Source organism: Notolepis coatsorum (genome assembly GCF_963971535.1).
Source record: "Notolepis coatsorum genome assembly, chromosome: 5".
Lineage (NCBI taxonomy): Eukaryota > Metazoa > Chordata > Actinopteri > Aulopiformes > Paralepididae > Notolepis > Notolepis coatsorum.
Genome location: NC_140169.1, coordinates 182,760,835 through 182,768,197, shown reverse-complemented (window position 1 = coordinate 182,768,197; position 7,363 = coordinate 182,760,835).

The following is a 7,363-nucleotide window of genomic DNA, read 5'->3' as shown; positions in this document are numbered from 1 at the left end:
TAAACTAAGAAACAAACAAACAGGAATTGCTCGTCTGCCGGCGGCCTCTGCAGACATGACCTTTGTGTTCAATTCGGTCAATGAAATGTCTGCAGAAGTTATCGGCATTACCCCACTACCGGCATTATTTCTTTTCATCGCCTTTCGTAATCTCTTTTTCTGTTTTTTGATTTGGGTACGCAGTCTATACCGGCCTCCTTTCTTATATTTAAATACAAGGTTTTGTAACGGCCTGAATATCTTTGGCCATTGTTTCGTCACTTTTATTGTGACATTCCCAGTCGTTGAAATAGACAGATTGTCTACCCTTTCTATGGTTATTGCATCTAACCCTCCAGTCGCTCCTATCTGTGTATTTGCCATTCTCACCTCTTTCAAACACTCGTAATATCACCGTTGGAAAGCAAGTTTCTCTGTATTTAAACTATTTTAACAAACTTGAGTTAATATCACTCACACTGTCAGAGTTATTGGTGCAGACAGGAATTGAGCTTTGTGTGATACTATACCCCGACTTCCAACAGTCAATTTGATCCCCTGTTTGGAGTTTGGAATTGTCAGCACTGCCTCTGTCCGCCCTGGAGCAGCTGTGAAGAGAGAAAGAAAAAGCACACACTTAATTATCAGTGGCATTTCCCTTTCACAATCCATCATTTATCTTTAAGCATGGAATGTCGGGCATCTTCTATACTAATATCACTTTAGAGAGCGTTTGTGCAATTTTCTTTTGAATTTTTAACGACACGGCCTTAATTGTTTTCTGTTGTCTCCATCGGAAAACTGGATCTCCCAATCCCGTTGTCATGCTCCTCCTTCACACGACTCTGGGGAACCCTATTTCGCATCAGCCCTTTCCTTCTGTTGATCAATCAGAAATTTGTTATTCACAGCCTATCATTTCTAAACATTTGTGCTGGACATGGTAATTTAGGTGAATAAAATCACTTTAACTCTTATTGCTCTGCAAATGACTATGTTTATCTTTAATTCTAACCTTTCCTTCTATGTGTAGCTTTATTTATTTATATTACTAAGAAAGCCTAAAAATGTATTCCGCTCACATCACATTTTACATATCAGTAATACCCATATTTCACACATAATTTTGCACACAATTTCTACACATTCCCCCGCAACACCTAATCTCTAGGTGTTAGACCCACTTCTCACGAGAAAAGAAATTAATTTTCAGTGACTCATGTCACCGAATTCTCGTGACTTGGAACAGTGTCGCACAACCTGTTTATTAAACCCCAGGCGCAGACACCACCCCCATTTTGAAATCCCTGCAGACCAATGACATCTCACTGGTCTGCCGACTTGTAGCCCACGGCGTCCCCCCCCAGTTTGCAACCTGGAACGCGAAACCCCGGGCTTCCTACTCAAGGATATCCAAAGTCCATACAACTCTCAACCACTGCTGCACACACACAGCACCTCTGACTCAAATTAACCACCGCAACCACCTTCACCTAAATATCCACACATAATATAACTCAATGCGCGCAGCGTGGCAGCGAGCTTTGACGAGTGCACGCATAGCGCATCCCCGTTGACTCAATGCGCGCAGCGTGGCAGCGAGCTTTGACGAGTGCACGCATAGCGCATCCCCGTTGACTCAATGCGCGCAGCGTGGCAGCGAGCTCCGACGAGTGCACGCATAGCGCATCCCCGTCAATGCGCGGAGGCAGACAGCGAGCCACGACGATCTGTCTACCACCCACGCCACGACGTCCACAGTCCCCGCACCCCTGTTAAAATGAAAAAAAAAATTACACGTCACGTCCATCTACCAACACCGCCATCGCAGGTGCAGCCGAGCAGAGTGACCCCCCACACGCAGCTCCATCTGCGCGGAGAGTCCCTAACCTGTCCTCAAAGCATGCTCCGACTTACGGCCCACCATCATGAACGCAACATCCAACTCACTGGCACGGAGACCTGGTGAGAGCCAGAGAGTATGGCCCACCGCTGGTTGCTACAACATCATCACCCTGACACCGGCCAATACCACTACCAGCACTAGAAACCCCCAAAAACTAACAATAAACTGCATTTGAAACCTACAGAGAATAACAATAAACAATAAACAAGTCCAAATAGGAGAGAAAGAGAGAGCGAGTTGGGGGGCCATGGGGGGGAAGAGAAAATGGAAGAGAGGTGGAGGAGGGATAACTTTAAGAGAGATTCCTCGTCCATATAACACCTCATTGGCCGAAACTACACCAAATACAATATAGCCTGTGCCACATAAACGGCCACCCCACTCGTCAAATGACCCCACTCTTAAGGCGAGACACCCCAGGTGAATAGTCAAATATACCTTTTTTGTTGATTTTGAGATTTTGTTATATTTTGCTTCCTAAACATGTCTTCTATGAAACTAGTGACAATAAAACGTCAATAACACACATTTAGTTGTTTATTTTACTTCATTTTGCCTTATTGCATCCATAAATGTGCACATATTTAATGGGGAAGTGCCTCATTTGCATATATAAACATACATTTCAGAAAACTTGCAATATATTTTTTCTTAGTTTATATGTACATAACAAATTGGGAAAGTTTCATAGTGATATCTATTCAAATATTTTTTGCATATTAGGGGGTACTACACTGTACTACACTGTTTGTAGCCTGTGTGTAGTTCTGTTCAGTTCAATAACATCATTATTATTATTATTCAGTTATCAGGCATGTGTTTAGGTTGTCTATTACTAATGGTTTGATTAGGTATTGTGTTTGTAAATATCTGTTTAAAAAAAAAAAGTATGGCATTTTACAATACAGAACTTTGAAGGCGTTTTCCCAAAAATGTGTTTTAAGAGTTTTTCCTCATACTCTGAGCCAGAAATCTCCACTTCAGTAGCACTCACATACACCAAACCTTCCAGTTCTATTCATATCTATGTTTTGAAGGTATTTACAGAAGGGTTTGTTGATATCGCATTCATACCCTGATTTATATCACATTTTATTCCTAAAAACATGGCGAAATATGGAATTTTACCATAAAAATTTACTGAATGGAGTATTTTCTGATTTATGGAGTGATAAAAATAGATATCCAAAATCCCCTCTGTAATAACCCTTGGCTCTAATATGTCAACAAAATGAAACTATAATTTTGAAAATGGCTTTATCCAATGTTCAGATTTCTGTCCTGGAATTATATGCAAATTAGTGCATATTTAAGTAGATCATGCCTCATTTGCATATTTAAACATACAATTTCAGAAAACTTGTAATACAAAAAAGTCTTGTCTTAATATAAGTAATCAACTGGGGAAGTTTCATTGTGATATCTATTAGTTCATTTTTTTACCCTATTCACCTGCAGTGTCTCCCCTTAAAAGAATGACCTCCCAACCAGGACGGGAGCATCAAACTGTCCCACAGAGAGAAAAAGAGAGTGGGAGAGAGATTGAGGGGGGGGGGGAGAGAGAAATAGGGAGAGATGTGGGGAGTGAGGGGGAGGGAGAGAGAGAGGAAGAGAGAGTGACAGGTGGGGAGCGAGGGGAAGGGAGGGCGGAGGGGAGAGAGGGAGAGGGTGAGGGAGGGAAAGACAGGTGGGGTGCGAGGGGAAGGGAGGGCGGAGGGGAGAGAGGGAGAGGGGGAGGGAGGGAGAGAGAGACAGAGGAGGGGGGGAAGAGAGAGGGGGGGGTTGAGGGGGGGAGAGGGAGAGGAGGAGGGGGGTAGGGAGAGAGAGAGAGACGTGGGGAGTGAGGGGGAGGGAGAGAGAGAGGAAGGGAGAGAAAGAGAGAGTGAGCTCATACCATCTTAAACTCGCACACCTGACCCAGCCTACCCCAGCTTCACACACACCCCGTATGGGTCACCAGGCCCACCTAACCATAAAGGTGGTACCCTCACACGCTCTAACCCACAAGCCCCAGCAAATACACACTCATATAGCGAGAGAGAGTGGTGGGGGGGCGAGGGGGGGAAGAGAGAATGGAAGAGCGGTGGAGGAGGGCAGGGAGAGAGAGAGAAAAGAGAGAGAGAGAGGGGGGGTGTGGAGAGGGAGAGAGAGGGAGGGAGAGAGGGAGAGAGAGAAAGGGAGAGAGAGGGGGGGTGTGGAGAGGGAGAGAGAGGGAGGGAGAGAGGGAGAGAGAGGGGGGGTGTGGAGAGGGAGAGAGAGGGAGGGAGTGGGAGAGCGAGAGAGAGAGGGGGGGGGGGTTTAAAAGAGGGACATATTTTCAACCATTCTTTCAATGTAACACAGCCACGCACGACATAAACTGCAGCTGCTAAACGCTTCCTGTATCTGCTTAGGACGGGAGTCTAAATATGCCTCTACCGCCCCCTAGCGCAGTCCCAACCACATCGCTTTGAAAATAATAATCCCTTATAATCATCACCCCTCGCCCCGTCTAAAATGGCTACCACGGCGCTCCACCTAAACTGGCCGCGCATCGCGAGACTTCCCAAGAGTCTCGTCATGCTATGTTGTTAGCACAGGTAGCTTAGCATATTAGCTTCGTTAGCTTTAGCACAGCGCAGGTAGCCAGCCCGTCCTCTGCTCCACGCACCCTTATGACGTCACAACCGGCGACCGCTTAGCCGTTAGCGCGGCTAGTTAGCATTAGCTTAGCTTCACCCACGACACCATAATAACGTTCCCCAACGGCCCATTGTCCCGTTTCGCCGCGCGGGCCGACACCTCGCAATGTTAACGCAACACCACTTTCCCTACAACAGAACTCTAATCCTTTCATAACGCCAGTGTACAGATTTAATCAAACAATAAAAACATTATATCACACAGGCCCTCTCAAAACACTAGCTTGACCCCACCGCCTTCGTTTCCGCATTGCCCAGGACGACTTCCGGGTCAAACTTTCACTCCATTCCGATCCCTTAATACATTAAACAACTACTTTATCCGCGTCGAATTTGAAAATTTTAAAGTGCCTTACACATCCCTGTAGTCCCATGATACTACCGATCGACTTTATACACTCGAAACTACGCCGCTTCGTCACTAGTATTCCCCGGTCGCCCCCTAGGCTAATGTAGCAGCTAACTGCTGCTGTGTTCCAACGGCCCTCGAAAAAACCAGCATTCAATATTACATTTCCCCACGGCTGTTGGTCATTACAATTTCATAATAATACAACAATAAGCTCTTACGTTTCATCAATCATTCCTAACCATAGCAGCCATTCAAACATACTTATTATTGCCACACCTAACCACAAATAAAAACACAAACATCCATTCAGATTTACATACTATTGCCATTAGAACGTCCGCGCGGCCATTTTAAAAAAATCACATTTCGTCTTACTTTATTCAATAACTTCCGCGCGACTATTAAAAACGAGATCAAGTGCAAACGTTCACTTTAACTATACTGAATGTTTAAGATTACAACCAGTCTTTCAACCGAATTGCTACCAAGTACTATATCAGTCTTTCAACTGAATTGCTACCAAGTACCATTGTTCACCGATTATCACGGCAGACGTGCCTCGTAATATGTACCGGAATATCACGCACTGAAAAAGTATCTCCCTAGACTTTGGGATTTGTGTAATCTACAAACTCAATTTGCAGACAACCCCTTCGTCGTCTTGATCTATTTGAAATACACCCTAAAGCGGGCATAATCTTCATTCAGTTCGGTCGATATTAAATGCAGAGAGCACGATTCGTCGAATTGAAACAGAAACGGCGGTCTCAGCTTTAACACGTTACAACCTACGTACATCTCCAGCCAGGACCTAACCTATCATATTACGCCATGGCCGTTTACTCCCCGTGATCCATAACCAGCCCCCTGTATCCACATCGATCGCCTCCGCACTCACATCTTCTGATTTACATGATCCAAACAATGTTGAATTAGTGTATTTAACGACCCTATGTCCCGCCGATGGATCAGTCCCCCGCCGTTTGCCGTTTGAGTTACGGTTCTAGGCCGGACTCCGTTCCATCTCGCCAGCATAGACACACAACTCACCCATTGTCCCGACCCGTAAAAAAATTACCAACTTCGCTGCGTCCGGTTCTGAGTTAAATGATTTAGGTCTCATTCCCCAGAATACGCCCTGTCAAATCTTGCCAACAACAGTCTACCGGGTCTACGATTCAATAGACCTTCCAACTCGATGTAATCTGACGCCTCGACCCGCACTATGAATACAGTAGTTATGCCTCCCCAACGCCTCACATATCTAATACTATATGAGGCAATATTCTCTGCCAACCCCTGGTTTGAACTGAGCGACCCCCTGTTCCTCCATTACACTCACCTATTTTTCCAGTGTTGTTGTCGGATTGAAGATCGCCGCTGGTTCCCGGATGGTCGACGGCACCAAATTGAAGTAGTAAAGGCTTCTGTTCTGATAAGATCAGAACCTGTTGGATCGTCCTCTGCGTTGTGAATGGTTCCCCTAAAAACCTTGTACTACCAATAAGACCTGATGGTCTTGTTTCACGACCAGCGGCACAGCAGGAGAAATGGAGGAGAAGGTGTATAACAGCAGCTTGTTTAATCAAAGTTAAGAGTGTATACAAATTACAATTAAAGAAAAGATTCAAGGTACCGGAGCCCTATGCCGCTCGTCCTTACTAAGAATACAGATTAAATAATGATAGTTTGATAAGTGGTTGATGGGCTTTGTTCTCTGGCTGATGAACAAAGCAGTCTATTCTCCCTCCAAAATGTTCTTTGTCTCGAGTCTCCTCTGCCGCGTCGTCTTGCTGTGTGAAACAGGTGAGATGTTGTCCTTGTGGTTCCGTGTCAGAGTCTCCTTTCACCGTCACAACACCCACCTCTTATATCAAAAGCCTGGAGCCTTCTGCGTGATGTCATCAAAGTGACATCAGCAGCTGTGTTCCTCCAATCACGGCCTCTCTACGTTTGAATTTGAAATAGGGGGTTGTCCGTAGCAAGCCAACCCTCTATTTACTTTGTTTTCCAGTCAAAGAACAACCATCGTCTAACTAACATAATAATTTGGTTATTGATCTCACAATATATATATTCGAATTGCAATTGATTACATAAACACAGAGATAGCATAATTGAACACATTCTGTTACCATTAAGCCTAATTTCAACCTAAGTGAAACTAGTCTTGATATGCAGGGGATTAAGTCTGTAACACAGTCTGATGACTTTCATTGAATAGCTACAAACAGTTTATACTTAGCGTTCATTAATAATATGTTCCTCCATGATTTACCAAGATCCAGCCTAACAGTCTCACATTGATGGTAAACATCCTACCTCAGTAAACACCCATTTAAGTTATTTAACTATAATTACTTTTCATACTAATCAGACCAGTTGACTGTACCTGTTTCCCTAGGCCGCGAGGCAGCCGATAACAACTTCATGTGATCTGATCAT